Raw genomic sequence first — 24,542 nt, 5'->3', positions numbered from 1 at the left:
TTCTTCTCCCTTAATATCTTGTCATAATTTGTTTTCAACAAGTTCTCTTCAGGAAAGTAAGGATCCAAAGATTGGAGGGCAGTAAACACAGAGTCCTGGTATTTAAAAGCCACAGCACGAGCAGGAGGTTCAACTTCCATCACCTCTTCCTCCTGAACATCTGTGGGTTCAGGCTCAGCAGCAGCAGCAGTTTTCTGGGATGAAGGACGTTTTTTGGCTCCCATATCTTTTATTGTTTGATTTATTGTGATGAAGTTAAATTATCGAAAAAGTATAAATTAACGAGAACAAGATTCTTTGAGAAATACGGGAGAATTTCAGAGGAAAATTTAGCAAAGAAAGTGGAGGAAAATTGGTGAAGAATAATCTCGTCCCAAATACCGTATTTATAGAGGATGTATAACGGCATGGAAACCCTAGGAATTGCAAAACTGTCAGCATGACATCACTTAGCCGTTGTAGTGTTCAACGGTAAATAGGAGTCTAAGAGTCACTGAATAAATATGATTCTTCTTATTGTTTAAACCTAGAAAGCCGACATCTCACCCTGGCCGGATCCAAAGCATGGGTAAAATGTCAAGTGGCAATTGTTAGGCCCATTTAGCTGGTCCGACTCGGCCTCGACCTTAATAGTCTGACTGAAGTAACCTAGGACCGGACAAGTCTGACTACTATTCAACTATTGAAGAATATTATAGCAAGAAGGCAACTAAATCCTGGAAGAAAAGCCCGATGGTGAGTGCGAGAATAGCCTGGCACGACACCTAGGCGGTTGGATTAAGAAGAAGAACAAGAAATACAGTTATACAAACTAAATGGCCACGTCCTATTCTCAAGGAAGACCAAGTCCAACCATAAGAGCCTATCATCTATGAATCAAGACGGAAAAGAGGAGAAAAAGCTAAGGATTCGTTGAAGGAAGATTAAGTCAAGCGGATTAATAGGGAGCATGCCCTATTAATCCGGCAACAACTCCTACATTTGGGGAGATCGTTGATCATTGTAACGTTAATAATAAGAACGTTAATAGAGAAAGAGGGCTATATATAGCATTTGTAAACAGATAATGTGAGATGAATACTTACTCTTGAATCATTCTACACTTTTTCTATCATTCTTTGTTCAGAATATATCCGATCTTAAATATAAATTTGTACTCAATTCGTCCATATAATATAAGCAATATTCTCCATACTTAAGTCTTTTTCTTATTATTTATTCTTTAATCTCTACCAAATACGTAGAACTAGATACCCAAATTACTCTCTAATCAGGCCGGATCCGTTCAGGAAAATCCTGCTAAAACAGTTACCATCTCGGTTTCCCGAGGTAGTGAATAACAAATTAAACTCCAAGGCAAATTACATAATTTCTTTAACTTAACTTTTTACAAAACCTCATTTACATCAAATTACAAAGAACTAACATAAATAAAAGTGAAAGTCTTCTAAATGATGATCTAGCTACTAAGTTTTCTGATCCAGTGTCTCACGCCCATCAAGCTCCCATCCTATCTCATAAACCTGTCAAGTCTGCTCGCCAATATTTGGGTCATCACAGGTGTTCACGAATACACAGGGTCAACCACGAGGTTGAGTAGGGAATACAATGAAACAACAAAATATGATATGCATGCTCCTCCGTCACCTCCACCTCCATCTCAACTCATATCTCATAACCCGTACAACCCAACCATACCGATCCCCGGTAAACTATATATCGACCGTAGCCGATCGCCACTCGCTTGTTGAGGACACCAGGGCAAGTCTGAGAACCCGCCTGGGCCTTATCACAACAACATCATCACCACACCACGTCACCACAACATCCTCCATCTCCAATGCATATGAATGCTCAAGAAATTAATGCAACACAATATGTATATCATTGAACTGGTAAATCATAGGATCATGCCGGTTACCGAATGTTGTGATAATATACTCAATACGATCAATTCAGTCAAGCACATTCCAGGATATGAATCATAACATGAATCAACAACCACAAATCACGTCAACGTTCACAGTTTGGTCATATGAAACACAAACAAGTCAACACAATTCAACAACAACGATAATAAGTCAAGTGTATTTCCCTACCTTTTCGCAATCCAAGCACACAAGCAATCAATTATGATCCTTCACATATCCATCACCTACATAACATAATTATGTATAATTACCACCTACTCAATCAAATAATCATGCACATAACCTAGAATCATCATAACTTAATAGGAATATCAACTTAAAGAACAAACACGATTTTTCCTGATTTTCCAGCACATGACAGACTCGGAATAAAATACATAACTAATTCCAGAAAAATCAAATTGATACAAGGCCAATTGGATTGGAACCCCATGAGTCTTAGCTACAAATTATATCTAACGTGTTTTTCTCAAATTCCAAACTTATCAAGAGTTTTCAGACTGATTTCCAAAAACTGACAGAAACCGTCGCATAAAAAGTATTGATTCATAAAACGCGTTTAAAACATTATTTTGCAGTAATTCCAAATCCTATTATCATCTAGACTATACAAAGATGATGTATGAAGAAGCCTCATAACTTAATCGGCATAAAAATTAGGGTTTCAAATCATTTTCCACAACCAAATCAGATTCGCGGACTTTTCAGCGACATGTTCATAAATAAATCACCTAGGACAAACCATAAAGAATTTGACTACGAGATTTTATATGCATAAACTAGACATCAAACAAATAGGACTCTCTTTTCAAACTTTTTGAAGACGAACACTTTAAAACAGTATAAACAATGGAATGAAATCGACTTACAAACAGGGAAATCGAATTAGGTTGGAATCGATGAGAAATCTTCAATCAAATGAAAGGCTCGACAATTCTTCTTCCTCTCCCTTTCTCTAGGTTTAGAAATGGTTTTATGAATGATAAAATGAAAAGAGGGGAGAGGGAGAGCGGCTCTTAGATTAGGTTTAGGGTAAATGGTGGTTACATGTTCCGGGTAGGGCAAATGGGTTAAACGGGTATGGTCGTTGGGTAAATGTAGATGGGTAATTCTTGACCCAAAAGACAAAATGTGATGTAGCCCGACTTAACATATACGATATAAACCCGACTTAATAACATTCACGATATTACGATGCAACCAATATAAAATGTATAATACTAATATATAATAATCTCCGTTTAATCGATTATATAAAATACGGGGTATTACAGTCTACCCTCCTTAAAAGAAACTTCGTCCCGAAGTTTACCCTCTCTACCAACCAACGCAAACGAATTATGAAACGCATATACAAAAGTATGTAAGGCACCCACCAAATTGAATATTAAACGCAGTATTACACAAGTGCAGAAATTTCATGACAGATGGTGCACCTTTTGCAACAAGGGTGGCCATACTGTGGAGACTTGCTTTATTCTGCAGCCTGAGATGAAGGCCAGTTATCAAGCAAGGAAAGCAAATTTACAGAAGTATAATTCTCAGAAGTTTGCTGCTAATGCAATGGAGATGTATGCCGATACTCCTATTGATTTTCCTCCAGAAAGTTTAGACATGGGTGCATTAATGGCCGGAGGTTATGGAAAAGGACAGGAGCAACCCAGAGTTGATCCAACACTTGTTTCTGCGATTTATCAGCAAGTGATGCAGGCTATTTCCAATAACCAAGATGGACATCTGAATTACTCATCTGCATCTGTCAACTTTGCAGGTATAATTCTAGCAACTAATGTGATTTCAAATTTTTCTAGTCCAGACCAAGTAGAATGGATTTTAGACACAGGGGCAACTGATCACATGACTGCTCAAAGTCAACTGTTTATTAACTTCAGGTTGCTATCCAAACCCATCTTGATAGGATTAGATGGTAGTACAAAACTGGTAGAGTACACTGGTGATATTCAATTAAACCCAAGGGTGTGTCTTTCTGGATTTTTATTTGTTCCTGATTTGAGATATAATCTGCTATCTATAGGAAAGTTGTCTGTTTGTTCTAGTATGACAACCATATTTGATAACACAAAGTGTATTATACAGGGCCTGGATAAGCAGGTTGTGGCTATATGTCCAAAGGAAGGAGGACTATATAAGCTGAAACAATCTATCCAGCTTCCAGTTGCTTCCTCTGTTAAGAGCGTGCCTAGTATTAATGGAATTACTAGTAGTTTGTCATGTCCTAAATCCTAATAATAGTAGTTTCTTGTGTTCTTCTGATGAAAGGTGTAATGCTCATACTAGGGTTGAGTTGTTTCATGCTAGACTTGGTCATAGTTTCCTTATAAAGATACAACAAATACCTGAAATGAATAAAATGGACTTCAAGAATTATGTGTGTGAAACTTGCATATTAGCCAAGATGCATAGATTGACTTTTAAAAGGGATCATAATAAAGCTGCAAAACCTTTGACCTGATTCACATTGATTTGTGGGGGCCTTATAAGGTAGCTAGTATAACTGGTGCTCATTACTTCTTAACCATAGTTGATGATCACACAAGGGTCACTTAGACTTTTCTGTTAAAAACTAAAGAATTTGTTTCAAATGTCATTGAAAATTTTCTTCTTCATTCAAGTTAACACTCAATATAATGCAGCTGTAAAGATTGTGAGGAGTTATAATGGTACTGAAATAGTTCAGGATACCTGTTCATTATTGTTTGCTAGCAAGGGCATAATACATCAGAAAAGCATTCCTCGTGTACCTCAGCAGAATGGTAGAGTAGAACGGAAACATAGAAACTTAGTTGAGACTGCTAGGGAATATGCTGGGTTACCCAAGAAATTTTTGGGAGAATGTCTACTTGCAGCCACTCATGTAATTAATAAACTTCCTTCAATTGTTCTGGGGTGGAAAACTCCATTTGAAATATTGCTGAACAAAGAGGTTCATTATACTGAATTAAGGGTATTAGGTTGTCTATGTTTTGCTCTTGTCTCTTCTAGATATAGGGACAAATTTGATCCCAAGGCTAGAAGGTGTGTCTTTATTGGATATCCATTTGGTCAAAAGGGCTACAAATTATATGATCTAGAGAATCACAAAATCATTATTAGAAGGGATGTCATTTTCAATGAGACTGTTTTCCCTACAAAACTGCTAAGTCTCTTGACAGTCAATGTAATACTCCGTATTTATGAGTCTTGGGGTACTCTATCGAGTAGGCTTTACTCTGTCGAGTAAGGGAGTTTTGCGAAATAAAATAGTTTCTGACCTGTTGGGTACTCGATCGAGTAACTACGATACTCGATCGAGTAGAGGGGTACTCGATCGAGTACCTGGGCTACTCGATCGAGTAGCCGGTTTATGGGGGTTGTTTTCTCGGGTTTTGTTAATTATGCGATTAAGGTATATAATCTTTTCGTCATTCATTCTAATCACTTTTCTAAAACCTAAATCACTGTGAGAAGAGAAAGCAAACTACGTTCATCACCTTAATCGCATTGTTAACAAATCCCGGAGCTTGGAAGGTCGGATTTCACTTGTCTTTACACCGTTGTAATCCTTGCGTCGAGGGTAAGACCTTTATACCGTTTTTATTATATTTCGTCAAAGTTAGTTAAACCCTAATATTGGGAATTGGGGATTTTTTTGTGTTATGTGCATAGTAGTAATTATGTGCTTGTATAATTAGGAGGAGGATTCGTAGAGGAAGCTTTTTGACTTCAACTGTGAGATCGTCTGACTATTGTGCTTTCCAGGTAGGGTTTCCCTACTCAGTATTACTTACATGTGGTGTGGTGTTGTGCTGTAATTAGTATAATTGGTTGATTCAGACGATGTTGTGATTGTGATTGTGATTGTGATTGTTTGTCTGTGGTTCTCGAGATGCGTTCTCGGCTGAGTGGAGTCACTTGCGGGAGTGACTTCAAGCCCTAGTTTCGCCCTTCGTGGAACCCGCCACGGAAGGGGATGTGCACATTAACGGGACACGGTTATCGCTCGGTATGATGAGCGGGGCTTAGGTGGGAACGGCTGCGGTCCCCCACTGGCAGGGCTGGTCCAGTGGACAGTCGGTGACGGAGATGGAGTGGAGTGCTTGATCGTGTATGATTGTTTGAGTTGTGTTGGTTACTGTATTGTTGATTATATCACTCGTGTAAATAGTACTGACCCCGGATAATGTTTTTAAAACCTGCGGTGATCCATTCGGGGATGGTGAGCAGATATTGAGCAGGTATGACATGAGTACTGGGATAGCTGGGATTGCCACGATCAGATGATAGAAGTCTTCCGCTGTAGCCTAGTAGTTTCATAGACATTTCAGTTAGTTCAGTAAACAGCTGTTTTGAGAACATGTATTAGTATTTGGTTTGGTTTTTGGATTGTAACCTTTCGCTAAAGTATTACTATTTAAATATCGTTTCATTATTGTTTATTTGATTATCATTGCCTCGGGTAACCGAGATGGTAACGTCCTTATACCTGAGTGGTCCTGGTAAGGCACTTGGAGTATGTGGGTGTTACAAAATGGTATCAGAGCGACGATCCTGAAACCTGTAACCAATGAACCCAATGAATATAGGGAGTCAATTAAAATGAACCCGGGGTAAAGGTTGTAGGAGCTAATGCAAAGGCTTGGGAGACGTCCTAAAGTCGCGAACTCGCCCTACAATTTTGAACCGGTCACATGGGGGGGAATATCTGTTAAGTCATATGTGTTGTTTGTTCGCTTGTGTGCGGATGTGATGAGGTGTGTTGTAAATGTTGGATGCTTGAAGTAGAAGTTGAGAATATGAATGAAATTGAAAAGATATATATATATAGAACTGTGTTGGAATGAGAAGCATGTTGAGTGATTACTATGTGGCATTAATAACATGATATAATTTTTTGTTAATCGCATGAGCAGTTGAGTAGCTTGGTATGCATAATTAGGACATGATATCGGTTTATAAGCTGTTTTACATGTTAGAATATGTCATAGCATGCGGGTAGCATATTCGAGTTAGCATGACTCGATCGAGTGGGACTGACTTGATCGGGTGGGTTTTTGAAGTTTTTACGACCAGAATCGAGTTTTAGGGTACTCGATCGAGTAACTAGGGGTACTCGATCGAGTCGGGGGTCACTCGATCGAGTAGTCACTCGATCGAGTAGCCTGGCTACTCGGTCGAGTATGTTAGAGGTCAGAAGGTCTGTTTGTGTTCTGGAGTCGAGGTACTCGATCGAGTAGCCTCTTACTCGATCGAGTAGGTTGGGACACTCGATCGAGTAGCACCTGGGTAGCCTGTTTTCGTGTTTTGAGGTTTAGTACATGTGTTTATGTCTACCCTTTCTTATATATAGCTTCAAGATGCCGCCTAAGAGAAACGCTTACTATGCGAGAGCTGAGACCATGAATACAGATGATATTGTTAAGATGTTGGAGCACCAGGATGCTCTTACTGAGGCCTTAAAGAAAGTGAATAAGGATAAGGAGGTTGATCACTCTAAGATCAGCCTTTACATAGCTAGGTTCAACCCAAAGGAGTACAAAGGGACCGGAGAACCAAACCTTCTTGACAACTGGCATCGTGAAATGGAGAATATCTTGGACCGGTTCATTGTCCCGATGAGATGAGAGTAGAGCAAGCTGCGTTCTATCTGAGAGAGGCAGCTGGTGAGTGGTGGGATAAGGTGAAAGTGAGTGCCAGAGAGATGTATGCTAACCAAGGCTTACCTGCTATACCTTGGGATGAGTTCCGTAGAGCCATGAGAAAAGAGTTTGTGCCAGAGCATGTGAGAAGCAAGCTGAGAGAGGAGTTCGATGGGTTCAAGATGACATCTGACATGTCTGTGGCTGAGTACTATAAGCAGTTTAATGAGAAGTCTAGGTATCGAGGACATGGGATTGAGTGATGAGAATCGCGCCGAGGTTTGAGAGGGGTTGACCACTAGGATCATGGATAAGCTCCCTGTAGGAGTCCTTACTTATGTTAAGGACGCTTATGAGAGAGCTGGGAGGGCTGAGAGGTTAGTGGACATGGCTCAGGAGAGGTCTGGTGTTGAGAAAAGAAAGGCTGAGAGTGAGGGTGGTGGCCAATCTAGTCATAAGAAAGGCAACCACAATCAAGCTAAGGGGTTTTTCTTGGGTCGGGTTTAGTGTTGGGGCTTCCTTCGGGCGTGGCCGTGGGGGTAGGTAGAAAGAATTGGGGTATGACTTGCTTTGGTCGTGGCGGTGTCGGCCACAAGAGCTATGAGTGCACGAGTGTGGGTGGAGCTTTTCGGGGGACGGGTCGGGGAAGTTATTCTCGGGGACCCGGCACGAGTTATGCGAGCAAATGACCAAGTGGGTCATGGTCTAACCGGGGAGCCGAGCTATCGAGTGGAGGTAACCGCAATGGCGGTAATTCTTATTAGAAACCAGCTACAAACAACAACAACAATCGTGGGTCGGGTGCTAAGCCGCCACATCAGCCAAGATCTTGTCCGGGAGGTGGACAGAAGACCGATGGAAAGTGTTCATGATGGACAAGAAAGCGGTGAGGAGGATGCACATGTTATCACTGGTACCTTTCTTGTTAACGGTATTCATACCTTTGTTTTGTTTGATTCGGGGGCTTCCCAGTCGTTTGTATCATCGAGTCATGTTAAAAGGTTGGGTTTGAGAGTATATGAGTCTGTGAGTGAGAAAGTTTTTATACCTTCGGGAGAGTCTGTATCTTGTGGGAGGTTGTTTAGGGATGTGTCTATGATAGTTGGGCAAGTCGACCTACCTGTAGACTTGCTAGAGTTTCCTTTTAACGGTTTTGAGATGATAGTCGGGATGGATTGGCTGGGAAAGTATAAAGCTAAGATAGACTGTCATCAAAAGAAAGTGTCTTTGAGAGGGCCTAAGGGTGTTAGTGTGTCTTATCGTGGGTTTTTAGTCAAACCCAAAGTTAAGTTGATTGCAGCTATCACTTTGAAGTCTTATCTGAGGAAGGGATGTCCTTTGATCTTGTGCCATGTGAGAGATGACCGGATAGAGAGTCCGACAGTTGACGAGATACCAGTGGTGGGAGAGTTTGCCGATGTTTTTCCTGACGAGATTCCGGGGTTGCCACCGAAGAGAGAGATAGATTTTACCGTTGAGTTGAAACCGGGGACGGGGCCAATCTCTAAGGCACCGTACCGGATGGGTCCTAAAGAGATGGAGGAGCTCAGGAAGCAGTTAGATGATCTGATAGAGAAGGGATACATTAGACCTAGTGTATCGCCGTGGGGAGCACCGCCTTCGTGAAGAAGAAGGATGGGAGTTTGAGGTTATGCATAGATTACAGAGAGCTGAACCGAGTGACGGTGAAGAACAAGTATCATTTGCCAAGGATAGATGACCTGTTTGATCAGTTGAGTGGTGCATCAGTCTTTTCCAAGATTGATTTGAGGTCGGGGTACCATCAGGTGAAGATTAGAGAGGTGGACATACCAAAGACAGCTTTCACGTCGAGGTATGGTCATTATGAGTATGTAGTGATGCCGTTTGGGTTATCTAATGCACCGGCCGTGTTTATGGATTTGATGAACAGAATCTTCAGACAGTTTTTTGACAAGTTCGTGGTGGTGTTCATCGATGACATCTTAGTCTACTCTAAGACTAAGGAAGAGCATGAGGAGCATCTGAGGATCGTGTTGCAGACGTTGAGGGACCATGAGTTGTATGCTAAAGTGTCCAAGTATGAGTTCTGGTTGGAGAAAGTTGCTTTTCTGGGGCATGTGATCTCTAAGGAGGGAGTAGCTGTGGATCCGGCAAAGATTGAGGCAGTGACAAAGTGGGAAGCACCAAAGAATGTCGCTGAGATTAGGAGTTTCTTGGGTTTAGCTGGATACTAAAGACGGTTCGTGAAAGATTTCTCCAAGATAGCTAGACCTATGACAACTTTTATGAGGAAAGAGAACAGGTTTCGTTGGGATGAGAGTTGTGAAAAGGCGTTCCAAATATTAAAGGAGCGTTTGACCACAGCTCCTATCTTAGCATTGCCTGAAGGGATTGAGAACTTTGAGGTTTATACAGATGCCTCAAAGAATGGGTTGGGATGTGTGTTGATGCAGAACGCTAAGGTGATTGCCTATGCTTCTAGGCAATTGAAGCCGTATGAGGAGAACTACCCTACACATGATCTAGAGTTGGGTGCGGTGGTGTTTGCTCTCAAGGTTTGGAGACATTACCTTTATGGGGCGACCTTTAAGGTATTTTCTGATCACAAGAGTCTCAAGTACATCTTCACTCAAAAGGAGTTGAACATGAGACAGAGGAGGTGGATGAAGCTGATTGGCGATTATGACATGGATATTATCTACCATGAAGGGAAAGCCAATGTCGTTGCAGATGCTTTGAGTAGGAAGAGTGTACACTCCCTCTGTACAGCTCTATCTTTGATGAGGTTGAGAGATGAGGTGGGGAAGTTTGGGATACATATGATTCGAGAGAGGAGATCTTGTGGGAGATTTGTGGTGCGGCTGATCTTTATGATGATATTCGAGGTAAACAAGCTTTAGATCCTAAGATGGTTGAGTAGAGAGCTGGAGTAGAGAAAGGGACAGTGTCCCTATTTTCTATTCACACAGATGGTAGTTTGAGGTTTGATGGTAGGTGGTGTGTCCCTAATGATGAGGAGCTGAAAAAGACAATCATGACAGAGGCACATTGTACACCATATTCAAGTACATCCAAAGTGCGGAGACAAGCTATACAAGGACTTGAAAAACACGTTTTGGTGGCCTGGGATGAAGAAAGAAACAACTGAGTTTGTGGCCCGTTGTTTGACATGCCAGAGAGTTAAAGGGGAACAGCGACGACCATAAGGCAAGATTCAGTCTTTGGAGGTACCTGAGTGGAAGTGGGAATCCATTTCCATGGATTTTATCGTGGGTTTACCAAAGAGTCAACAGGGTAATAACATGATATGGGTGATAGTGGATCGACTGACCAAGTCAGCTCACTTTGTTCCAATGAAAGATACATGGACTAAAGCACAATTGGCTATGGCTTATCGAAAGAATGTGCTTAAGTTACATGGAGTCCCTAAGGACATAGTGTCTGACAGAGATGCGAGGTTTATATCACGGTTCTGGAAAGAGTTACAGGAATCCTTGGGTACAACTTTGAAGATGAGTACAGCTTTTCATCCTGCGACAGACGGTCACACTGAGAGAACAATCAAAACTCTTGAGGATATGTTATGAGCTTGTGTGATGGACTTTGGTGGTAGCTGGGAACAGAGGTTGGATTTGATAGAGTTTTCTTACAACAACAGCTATCACACTAGCATTGGCATGGCACCGTTTGAGGCTTTGTACGGGAGGAGATGCAGGAGTCCGATTTGTTGGGACGACAGTGCTGAGGCAGTGGTTTTAGGACCAGAGATGGTACATGAGATGGTCGAACAGATTAAGATGATCAGGGAACGGATGAGAGCAGCTCAGGATCGACAAAAGAGTTATGCAGATCTACATCGCCGGGATATAGAGTTTCAGGTTGGGGATAAGGTTCTTCTGAAAGTGTCTCCTATGCGTGGTGTTATGAGATTTGGGAAGAAGGGCAAGCTGAGTCAGAAGTTCATCGGCCCTTATGAGATCTTAGAGCGAGTTGGGGAGGTTGCTTACCGTCTGGCTTTACCTGCTGCTTTAGAGAGAGTGCATAATGTGTTTCATGTATCGCAGCTGCGGAAGTATGTGAGTGACCCATCACATGTGTTAGAGGCAGAGAGCATAGAACTAGATGAGTCTTTATCATATCTTGAGGTACCTAAGCAGATCCTTGACCGGAAGGTTAGGAAGACTAGGAGTGGTGAGACAGTGTTGCTTAAGATCCTTTGGTCTAACCACGAGACAGAGGAAGCTACATGGGAGGCAGAGGAGATCATGAGAGAGCGCTACCCTTTCCTTTTTGATCAGGTATGTTTGGTTACGAGGACGTAACCTTGTTTCTTTTAGGGGGGTAGGAGATGATCGCAAAGAGTTTTAAGAGTTTTTATACCCTTTTTATGTTGTGTCGGTATAGTTGTTGTCGTTGAGTCGGGTTGAGTTTGAGTTAGTAACAAGTTTTTGTGTTGAGTTTGTTCCGTATTTATGAGTCTTGGGGTACTCTATCGAGTAGGCCTTACTCTGTTGAGTAAGGGAGTTTTGCGAAATAAAATAGTTTCTGACCTGTTGGGTACTCGATCGAGTAACTACGATACTCGATCGAGTAGGGGGTACTCGATCGAGTACCTGGGCTACTCGTTCGAGTAGCCGGTTTACGGGGGTTGTTTTCTTGGGTTTTGTTAATTATGCGATTAAGGTATATAATCTTTTCGTCATTCATTCTAATCACTTTTCTAAAACCTAAATCGCTGTGAGAAGAGAAAGCAAACTACGTTCATCACCTTAATCGCATTGTTAACAAATCCCGGAGCTTGGAAGGTCGGATTTCACTTGTCTTTACACCGTTGTAATCCTTGCGTTGAGGGTAAGACCTTTATACCGTTTTTATTATATTTCTTCAAAGTTAGTTAAACCCTAATATTGGGAATTGGGGATTTTGTTGTGTTATGTGCATAGTAGTAATTATGTGCTTGTATAATTAGGAGGAGGATTCGTAGAGGAAGCTTTTTGACTTCAGCTGTGAGATCGTCTGACTATTGTGCTTTCCAGGTAGGGTTTCCCTACTCAGTATTACTTACATGTGGTGTGGTGTTGTGCTGTAATTAGTATAATTGGTTGATTCAGACGATGTTGTGATTGTGATTGTGATTGTGATTGTTTGTCTGTGGTTCTCGAGATGCGTTCTCGGCTGAGTGGAGTCACTTGCGGGAGTGGCTTCACGCCCTAGTTTCGCCCTTCGTGGAACCCGCCACGGAAGGGGATGTGCACATTAATGGGACAGGGTTATCGCTCGGTATGATGAGCGGGGCTTAGGTGGGAAAACATTGCGGTCCCCCCCTGGCGTGGTGGTCCGGTGGACGATCGGTGACGGAGATGGAGTGGAGTGCTTGATCGTGTATGATTGTTTGAGTTGTGTTGGTTACTGTATTGTTGATTATATCACTCGTGTAAATAGTACTGACCCCGGTTAATGTTTTTAAAACCTGCGGTGATCCATTCGGGGATGGTGAGCAGATATTGAGCAGGTATGACATGAGTACTGGGATAGCTGGGATTGCCACGATCAGATGATAGAAGTCTTCCGCTGTAGCCTAGTAGTTTCATAGACATTTCAGTTAGTTCAGTAAACAGCTGTTTTGAGAACATGTATTAGTATTTGGTTTGGTTTTTGGATTGTAACCTTTCGCTAAAGTATTACTATTTAAATATCGTTTCATTATTGTTTATTTGATTATCATTGCCTCGGGTAACCGAGATGGTAACGTCCTTATACCTGAGTGGTCCTGGTAAGGCACTTGGAGTATGGGGTGTTACAGTCAACCCATTCCTCATATCTCTGAATTCCCTACTGAGGATTCCACAAGGATCTCTCCCTTAACAGATCAAGATCCCATTCATACAGTAGAAACTGAGGTCAACACTCACAGTGATCCTCATGAAACTACTACTGGTTCAGATACTTCAATTGCTACTGTCCGCTGATGTCCTCCAATCAGCCTCCTCAATCAAGGAGATCTACTAGGGCAGTGAGACCTTCTAGTGGGTTACAAGATTTCATATGTCCTACTTTAAAACTTGCTGCCACCTCCTTCTCTGTTTTTGATATCACCACCTATCCAGCTGAATTCACAGCTTCTTTGAACAATGTTCTCTCTGTACATGAACCTTCTAATTATCATCAAGCTAAAACTGTTCCCAATTGGGTCCAAGCTATGCAACAAGAATTGAATGCTTTAGAAGTTAATGGTACATGGGATATAACCACCTTACCTACTGGTTTTATGGCTATTGGTTCAAAGTGGGTTTTTAAGGTTAAATTTAGACACGATGGTACTATTGAAAGGTATAAGGCTAGGTTAGTAGCCAAGGGTTACGACCAAGTTGAAGGTAAGGATTTCAAACATATTTTCTCCTCAGTAGCCAAGTTCACTATAGTCAGAGTGTTTCTTTCTGTAGCAGCAACAAGAAATTGGAAGATTTATCAGATTGACATCAACAATGCATTTCTACATGGCTTCCTTGTTGAGGAAGTCTATATGTAGCCTCTTGAAGGGTACTCAAAGACTCAACCTGGATAAGTTTGTAGATTAAAAAGATCCCTTTATGGTCTTAAGCAGGCTTCTAGGCAATGGAATATAGAGCTTTCAAAGCTTCTTCTTTCCCAAGGCTTCATAAAATCCAGGTCTGATTATTCTCTTTTCTTGAGAAAGATGCAGAATTCTTTTACTGTTGTCCTAGTCTATGTTGATGATCTTTTGATCACTGGTTCTGATGTTCAATATGTTACTCAACTCAATAAAGTTATACATACAACTTTTACAATAAAGGACTTAGAGGAGATCAGATACTTCCTAGGTCTTGAAATTACTAGATCTTCAGAAGGGATTTTATTAAATCAAAGGAAATATGTGAAAGACTTACTAAATGATGATGGGATTAGTAATTGTAAACCAGCTCCCTTTCCACTCCCAAGAGGATTAAAGCTTTCCACTGATGAAGGTACTCTATTACCAGAACCTGAGATTTACAGGAAGTTAGTTGGGAAGCTATTGTATCTTAACATGACAAGGCCAGAGTTGTCCTACTCTACTCAACACCTTAGTTAATTTCTGAGTGCTCCCAGGGATACACACTTACAAGCTGCCACACATGTTTTAAGATATCTTCAAGGCACAAGTGATACAAGTGATAATGACCTGACATTAATCAGCTTTTGTGATGCTGACTGGGGAGCATGTCAGATCAGCTGCAGATCTGAATACAGGGCCATGTCATATATTGTAGGGTAGATTGCCTTGTTACAAGGATTATTGGGTGATTTTGATGTACATGTTTCACTGCCAACATAACTCTTTTGTGATAACAAGTCTGCCCAATATACTGCAGCTAATCCAGTTTTTTACGAACGTACCAAACACTTAAACATTGATTGCCATTATGTCCGTGAGAAGGTGCATGAAGGGATTATAGCTACTGTCCATCTAAAGTCTAGTTTGCAATTAGCTGGTGTTCTCACCAAGCCTTTGGGTCATGATCAACATTTTTTTTTGTCATCCAAGTTGGGTTTGTTGTTTGATCCTCATTTAGCAAATCCACCTTGAAGGGGGGATGTGAAATATACTAACCATAGTTAGCTTATCATGATGTATACTAACCATAGTTGTAGTTAGTTATAGTTTGTATATAACTAACTAATTGTACATACACTAAATTAATAATACATTTTCCTTTATTTACCTTCTCTTTCTACAAATATCTTTCTACATATTCTCTCTATAACTCAAGCTCTTACTATCAACAATGTTGATCATCACCTCCATTGTTGATAGCTTGATCATGATTTCATGACTTCACAGTGTACAAAAAAAAAGAGTATATGATAATACTCAAGAGAGTGTAAAAGTAATAGGGACTACTTCGTATTTGCCCTGTAATATTGTTATACAATAATTCTTGTGTTAGGCAATGGTATAATAAATTAGTTTAAAATCAACTTACAATTTTTACGTAAACACCATCCCATAACTTTTCTGAATAATTAGTTTAAAATCAACGTTTTGGGATTGGTATATTTGTCTTTAACGGATTGTTTTACATTGTTTTATACAAGTCCTGTTGGATTTATATCCAGAATCCAATTAAGGTAATCAGGCGATTTATATTCTATGTAACCGTAAAGTTTTGCAAGAAGTTTCTTACGGAGGGAGTCTTAAAAGTGTGTAAGGACTCGTGTAGAATTAAACGGGCCATTAGGTCACACACAAAATGAATACGATGTTTTCAATTAACAGTCGGGCTGAAATTTGGAAATAAGGCTCTAATTAGCTTAGGCCCAGCTGCGATTAAGGTTAGAGTTTGATTAGGAAACTGAGTCATTACTTCCCTATATATACAGATATATGAGACTCAATTTTATTCATCTTATTCCTCAGTGAGTTATAATAAACCCTCACTTCGTACTATCATACAAATCGCGCCTCCTATTCATTCGTGTGGATATTAGTGGAGACACTACAATTGGAGTGCTTTTGATTATTTATAGCAGTTGGGTTATGTGAAACCCTAGAATTCCTCCATTGATGAGCTTAAGAATCTTGAATTATAGAGCGAAACACAAGAGCTAAATGAAAGAGATTTTATTATGTTTTGAGAGAGAATTAAAATGAATAATTAATTAGGAAATGTGTGCTTTCTACTTATATACAAGCTCTAACTAACCACACAACTAACAATGACATGTCATCAATCCGTGTGAGACTAGCTTGACCAATAGTAGCATTCCACTCCCCCTTCAAGCTAGACTAAGTTAGATGTTGCATTCCAAATCTTGCTGCTAAGAACCTGTGCCGCTAACCTCCCAAGGGCTTGGTCATTATATCATCTAACTGCATACTTGATCTTACATGCTTGGGAGTCATCAAACCTTCCTGAATCATTTCCCTTACAAAATGACCATCAATGTCAAGATGCTTAGTTCTTTCTTGAAAAATTGGATTAATTGCTATGTGTTTTGTGGCATTGTTATCAAAAAATAGATCAACTGGTTTAGGAACATTCACATCCAGATCTTGCAGAAACCTTTCAATCCAAACAAGTGAATAACTTCACTGGCAGTATAGGACATACTCCCATATTCTTCTTCTACAGTACTCTTACTCAAAGTCCTTTGTTTTTCATGAAATCATGCTTTTACAAAGTAAACACGAAAACCAGTAAGAGATTTGCAGCTAAAAACACATTGTCTCCAGTCAACATCACTGTATGTTGTGAAGACAGAATCTGGATTGGATGGATCGAACATGCCAACACATTTACAAAATGATTTAAGAATTTCACCACATGTAGTGCTACCTGCAAATGTGAAAGCCTAGGTTGGCTCAAGAATTGACTCAAGTGTTGTTCTGAATATGAAATGTCAGGGCTTGTTAAATTGAGGTACAAGAGTATTCTTGCCAACCTTCTATACCTTTCTGGATCAGGTAAAAGCTCCCCCTGATCAACGGACATATAGTTCCAAACCTCTGGGCATTGGTGACAAAGTTTTAGTACAATTTTCCATTCCCAGATCCTTGATAATGTTAGTGATATACTCCTTTGATTTAGCAGATTTCCAGTGTCATTTATAGCTACTTCTAAACCTATAAAATATCTTATCATTCCAATATCCTTAATGGTAAAAGTTTTGTCAAAACTGTGCTTAATCTGAGTAATTTCTACTTCATTGTCACCTGTGATCAACAAATCATCAACATAAACCATAGTGACTATGAAGCTCCTAGTCTCATTTGATCTCCTTGTAAACAAGGAATAATCCTTCTTAGAGTGCATGAAGCCTAGGCTTTGTAAATGTTTAGTTAATTGTATATTCTATTGTCTAGAAGCCTACTTGAAGCCATAAAGTGATCTCTTGAGTTTACACAATTGCCCTGACTTAACCTTATATCTTTTGGTGATGTGGTTTCATGTAGACTTCTTGATAAAGATAGCCATGCAAGAATGCATTATTGATGTCAAACTGATACTATAACCACCCCTTCATAGATGCAACAACCATTAACGTCCTAATGGTTGCAAACTTCGCAATAGGGGAAAAAGTATATTTATAGTCTTTGTATTTGACTTGGCTGAAACCTTTCACCCCTTCATAGATGCAACAACCATTAACGTCGTAGCTGTTGCAAACATGGCAACAGAGGAAAAGTATGTTTATAGTTCTTGACTTGGTTGAAACCTTTTGTAACCAGTCTGGCCTTAAACTTTTGTACACTACCACCATGCTTATTTTTTGATCTTAAACACCAAGCCAATGGCCTTCTTGTCTTTTGGAAGATCAGTTAAGATCCATGTATCATTTTCTTCAAGTGCTATTAATTCCTTATTCATGGCATAAACCCATCTCTCATCTTGGTGTGTTTCGTTCAGTAATGTCTAGTACCGTATTTGTGTATTGTCAAGGGATCGGGATCCTTGCTTTCATTTAAGTTGATATTTGTATAAAAGCTTTCTTAAAGTTTTTAAAACCTCGTATTTTTGCAGTAACAATTGTGTTAACTTTATTGTATAACTGCTTGGGTTCACAAAGGAACCATTATTATGTGAGCTTCCAAGAAGCTAATTTTGCATTTAAAGGTTGACATTGGAGTAGAAATTTGTATTTTGTCTATGGCCTATCAAACGGATAAGTGGCTAAAGAAATTGATCTACAAGTTTCATTTCTTAGAGAGGCCGAGTTACCCATGTTTATGACAATGATATTACTTTGGATAAATTTTATAGCCATGTGACTTATGGTGATGGTCGCACCGAGATGTTATTATAGCGTAGTATATAAAGTATCAAAAATGGGTTGTGGTCAGTTGTCTTGTGAGATCTCAATGTCTAGTTGATCAGTTTGTATAAAAATGTTAATTAGGGACTTGATTCATAAGTCGATATCGGGATGTTTTAAGCCTATATAAATCTTTGGTGGCGTGTAGGACACCCAATCCCCCTCCAACATGATGTTAGTGGCTGAATTCAATGTGAAAACCTATTATCAGAGATTGGAACACATTGTTTATATATATTGTCTCGAAAGTGTGTGCTCGGACATGCATGATAAGTTAGGGTAAAGTTTATCTTCTTTGTGGATCTTTTGAAAAAAGTGCTTTGCAGGGCACGATTGAAGAGTCCACCTATGTGAGTGTGAAGTGTAACAGCTTCTTAAAGCTCAAGCTTGGCTTTGTAAGCGCTCATAAATGAATAGGGACACTAGGTCATGCAAAATAGTGTCGGTAATAAACTTATGGAGTTGTCTTGAACTTGTATGCATGTGTTCTATCTTCTTGTATTCAAATGACTTGACGGGTTCAATCCTAGAGACACCATGATACTTGAATGCAGAATGTGTAGTTCACTAAGGTGAAAATTTAATCCACGTAACAATTTCACTTTATGTACGAGTCTGGTTCATTTTGTTGTTAATGAATCACGGATTACATTTAAATGAGGGAGGAATGTTGGTGATTTAAGTGAATCATTGGATTCATTTGTGTATTGTCGGGATTCAACTGAAGTCAAGTGAACCCCGGTCGCAAGAATGTGGGTAAGGGAATGTGTAGTGCACGCTCACATAAACGATTATCGAGTTTGCGAATTTTGGACAAGTTGAATTTCATTATTACGTTGGTTAAAACTTGTCCAAGGAAAATAACTAAAACGGTGCATATATATACATCTATATATAAGAAAACATATAAGATTTTATGACTTTGATAATACAAAACAAATACAAAACTTCATTTGTATTCTCTCGATTCTATTTGCCTAGAACGAGAGAGAATCGATAGTCTTAACCTGCGAGAGATTTCGTGACACCCAAGGTAAAACTAAGTGTGGAAGTACTTTTTAAGAAAAGCGATTCATGATACTATAGTTGTCCAAGTTTATCATTTGCCATTGACGATCGACGAAATGTCAACTACCATGTTTATATCCAACAAAAACCATGTTTAATCTTGATCAATATCTTATGCGAATGACTTAATAGTGCAGGGATTGCCTTCAAACAAACTTAACAACTACGTAATTAGATTCTACCATTAATTTGTTGGAAAATATTTTATGATTTAAGAATTTATCAATAAGTTTTATTATTTGATTAAAAATTAAATATTGTGTAATTAAGTTATTTTAACACCATTGTTTATAATGATTTATTGCTTGGTTTATACCATATGTTATTATGTATTTTAATGAGATTAATTGATTGATATGCAACGTTTTATTTGGTGGAGCATTGGTACTACTTTGGATGCTCTCACCATTAACTATCATTCAATGTGTGTTTAAATATTTGACTAATTTAATTGTGGTCATTGGTTGCTTGTCTAGCCATTTAAGAGTGTTGATGTTTATGATCATGGTTAATATATAATGTCCCTCATGATGGGTGTGGTGAGATACTTTTTTACGGAAGAATATATAAGAGACAAGCAACCAACCATAATATTATGATTGAGTTTTGTATCACCACGATTTTCTTTTATCTTTAGAAATATTCTTAAAATTATTATTGAGCATCGGGTGGTCGTCGGTTCGGGGGCTCCTCTTGCTGCTACCGAAGGAGTTCAACGGGTTGTCGTATCTTGGGAGAGGAACGCACTATTTGGTAACCAGTGCAGTGGAGGCGTTATCTCTCTTAGGAAAGCGCCTAGCGCGATTCGACCCAGGCTACATCTTTCTTCTCTACTCTATTTTATATTATTGTCTTTTACATATTTGTATTTATTATATTTATGTTGTAATATTATTTACGGTAATATATAGTGCTCCACTTTTCTAACAATCTAAGAGAGATAATGATGCCATTATCGTAAATAATATTACTCCGTACATTTTTATTAGGGACCAACATAATAAGTAGTTGGATGTCATTTTGCAAGAATGTAGGATCATGTTATACGTAGAGTAATCGCATGAAATTTGTGTAGTTGTTGAGGTTGTTAATGGCTTGGTCTACTTAGTGTGTGTTTGTTTTTTATTGGTTTTCATATTCTTGATTTGTTTCGCATGAAATTTTTGTTAAGTATTGTATTGTGTTATATTTTGTTAATTCTGAAGTGTGCGTTATGATTAAAGAGTACATGTAAAATTGTATAATATGAGTGGTTGATAATTTGATTTGTTTTACTTTTGTGAATTGATATTTGACATATTGTTAATCGGTGTTACTCGGTATAATTGCATAAGTGACAAATCTTGTTTTTGTTAATTCTAGTAGTTTGATCGACGAATAATTATCTATATTGTGGTGAAGCATACGCAATTCATTAGCCAGATACATTGATTTGGTAATCTTTTCGATTTTAGTATGGACTTGGTAAATGTGGGGGTTGTTTTCGATCTATAAGTTTGTATTCTTCTCCATCCTAGTGGTAATTAATTGGATCGAGTTTTGGTGCAAACATTTCATTTTTGTGAAAAATTATAATTTTTTTTTTTTTTTTTTTTTTTTTTTTGGGTGATGAGAATTATATTATGGACAATTTACGTTTATGATTACCCAAAGAGATGATGTTTTTATTTTTAAAAGTTGATGACCGTATTTATGTGCGTGTCTTTATAATTATATACGGAGTATTATGCTATGCATTTTGTAACGTCGAGTCGTGAGCTTATTATTTCATTATGGTTATGACGTGTTAATGGGTGATTGTTAACTTGTCTATATTGTATTAGTTTTACAGCAATCACAAATGTGTTGTTTTTCTTTGGATGTTTGGCGTGATTACGTTTAATTCTATAAGTTAATTTGCTTTAATGTTAAAAGGTTTCATTATCTCAAGATGAGATGTTATAACAATGGATGAGATGTACATTCGTTGCGGTATTGAATTTGTTTGTATCATGGTTTGTTGGCTTTTAGTGTGTTTCAGTATGGCAAATGTTAATCTTATGGCCGGCTTTAATAAGATGTGGCTTAATGAACTCTTATTATATATTATTATCAATTATCAATGCACTTTATAGTGTGTAATGTTTGTTTCAACATTTATCTTCTCACCATATTTATTTGGTTACCTTTAACATGTGGATTGTGAACATTTGTGTTAATAATTGGCTAAAAGAGTTTTCTAATATCACACTATTCACTCATTATTATTTATTACAGAGTATATATATTTTACTAATTGTGTGTTTTTCCTTCTTTATTTGAAAGGCATATTGAACGATCGAGTTGAATAATTATTTGTGAGATCAAAGGCCAAAATGACTATTTATTTTTATATGGTGGAAGTCCCGTTATCATGGCTATATTTATTTTTATATGTTGGAGATGCGGTAGCATGGAGAATTGCATTGTGGACGGTTATTATTATACAATATTATTTTGGATTCCACAAGCATGGAAGCGGAATGATCGAAGAGTTATTGTGATATATTCTATATTCTTATATTGTCCGAGCCGCCTATATGCTTCCTATTCATTTATTATATGGTGAAAGATTTTTAGCTAAAAGCTAAAATCACAAAGTTGTGATGAGAAAGTGAGATATTTGATATTTGAGACGTGCTCTTTGAGCACGTGATGAGAAAGAGATAGTTGATAGTTGGGACGTGGTCTTTGAGACACGTGATTTCTCATATGAGGTTTTGTCTTTGAATATATATTCTCAAAGTGATATCACGGATCCATTTATGAAAAAGCTGGCCAGCAAGTACGTACTTGAATTATGAGAATTGAATCGTCGAGGGGAATGAGACTTATTGCCCATGTGGTAGCCATCGCAGTGGAAACCCGTCTTCAAAGATTGGAGATCCCATGAAAGAAGTTCAACGGGTAATAACGAAGCTGTGGGTGGGCTAATTAAGGAGAGCACCATTTATTTGGCGGAAATTTTATTTTGGTCCGCGTCTCATTCCTATGGCGAAGTGTGATATTGTGTTTATGAGGTGCTCTCATTGTTTTTGGTTGTGACGGTTTGAGGTTGAGCATTGGCTCTTAATGAATCCGAAGGCATAATTTTTTGCGGGGTGGATGTCACACCTACCCTTGGAGGATTCACCTAGTGAGTGTTTGTAGTGTGGTCGCTACTATGGGACGTGGGCAACTCCCTAGATGCACTCATGACACAAGATACCTGCGCATGACCATTAACGCGCACCACTGATAGAACCTGACCGATTGCCCGTGCCGTGTGTGTGGTGAGTCCAAGCTTGATCTAAGGGACCTAGTTCAAAGTATTTATACTACTATGGTTCTTTCGAGTGCAAGCTCACTTACACTAAGTGTTGGTTCAAACCCGAAAGGTACTTACACCTATTACGCGGTATCGTATGCTCACTATTATTATTTTTATAAAATGATATTTTTTTCTTTTGGATTTATAAATCTTATTTAATTTATTTATTATTTTAAAATGTTTTTCAATTCTTAAATCATGTGGGGGATTGTTGGAAAATATTTTATGATTTAAGAATTTATCAATAAGTTTTATTATTTGATTAAAAATTAAATATTGTGTAATTAAGTTATTTTAACACCATTGTTTATAATGATTTATTGCTTGGTTTATACCATATGTTATTATGTATTTTAATGAGATTAATTGATTGATATGCAACGTTTTATTTGGTGGAGCATTGGTACTACTTTGGATGCTCTCACCATTAACTATCATTCAATGTGTGTTTAAATATTTGACTAATTTAATTGTGGTCATTGGTTGCTTGTCTAGCCATTTAAGAGTGTTGATGTTTATGATCATGGTTAATATATAATGTCCCTCATGATGGGTGTGGTGAGATACTTTTTTACGGAAGAATATATAAGAGACAAGCAACCAACCATAATATTATGATTGAGTTTTGTATCACCACGATTTTCTTTTATCTTTAGAAATATTCTTAAAATTATTATTGAGCATCGGGTGGTCGTCGGTTCGGGGGCTCCTCTTGCTGCTACCGAAGGAGTTCAACGGGTTGTCGTATCTTGGGAGAGGAACGCACTATTTGGTAACCAGTGCAGTGAAGGCGTTATCTCTCTTAGGAAAGCGCCTAGCGCGATTCGACCCAGGCTACATCTTTCTTCTCTACTCTATTTTATATTATTGTCTTTTACATATTTGTATTTATTATATTTATGTTGTAATATTATTTACGGTAATATATAGTGCTCCACTTTTCTAACATAATTTAATAATTTAAAGTCAATGCTTTCTAAATGTACAGGGAAATGAATGTTTGACAAATATTTTCTTGCTAAATTAGTGTTACCTTAATTGCGAAGAGTTCTTGAAGCCGCGGAATTGAACCACAAGCACGAAACTTAGAAAAGAAAAGAGCAAAGCCACAGCCCTCAAAATCAAAGCCAAAGCTCCTTTTTTCATCCAATCCTCCTTTTCCCAATTTTGAATTTCCGATAATCCTCGGAAATTCGACTCCACCCTCACTTGTCCCGCCTCGGAATCGACCCCTGGTGGTGGTGGAAGCTGCCCGTCCTGTTGCCACTCCGGAATTGAACCTGCACCTACATGTGCCATTTTTTACTGCTCGTATAATTTATTAACCAACAAAGAATTATAATTTAGATTGCCAAGTGTAGGATAATTTTCATTTATTACAATTTGCATCTTATTTATATGATCGATTATTAAGTGACCGGGTATTTTAGTTTGATAGAGTCCAGGAAGGAAAACAAACTGAAGGGTGTCACGAAATGTTTGAAGGGTCTCATATGGTAATGTGAGTGCTTCTAACGTTGTACAACTTGCTTGTCGGGCAAATGAATAAGCCTACAAAATACTCCCACAATATCGATCATTTGTTTACCTATTTTATTTTGAAGAGTCTCAGTCAATTGTTTATCTTTTTATTTAATAATGCTTGAACAATTTGATTATCCACGCTCAATTTAGTCCATTTTTTATCTAATAATTGACCCCTCATTCTTTCCTTGGTTTCATGCCAAAACCAAAGATAAACAAATGATAAAAAAACGAAGACTATACTTTAAATCAAGTTTG

The 24,542-nt window shown here is 38.5% G+C and overlaps 1 long non-coding RNA gene across 1 annotated transcript; it reads right to left on the bottom strand.

Annotated features, from left to right (window-relative positions):
* Positions 1–1,293: 1,293 nt before the first annotated feature.
* On the bottom strand, positions 1,294–24,204 carry LOC141606255 (uncharacterized). The gene is made up of 3 exons (XR_012526618.1): positions 23,794–24,204; positions 2,100–2,155; positions 1,294–1,532 (listed from the first exon to the last, which is right to left on the bottom strand). It is a non-coding gene; the product is annotated as an uncharacterized LOC141606255 (long non-coding RNA).
* Positions 24,205–24,542: the final 338 nt, after the last annotated feature.

The sequence above is a fragment of the Silene latifolia genome, chromosome 1 (genome assembly GCF_048544455.1).
Source record: "Silene latifolia isolate original U9 population chromosome 1, ASM4854445v1, whole genome shotgun sequence".
Classification (NCBI taxonomy): domain Eukaryota; kingdom Viridiplantae; phylum Streptophyta; class Magnoliopsida; order Caryophyllales; family Caryophyllaceae; genus Silene; species Silene latifolia.
The sequence above is the reverse complement of the archived record's forward strand: the minus strand, read 5'-3'. Positions and strand labels throughout refer to the sequence as shown.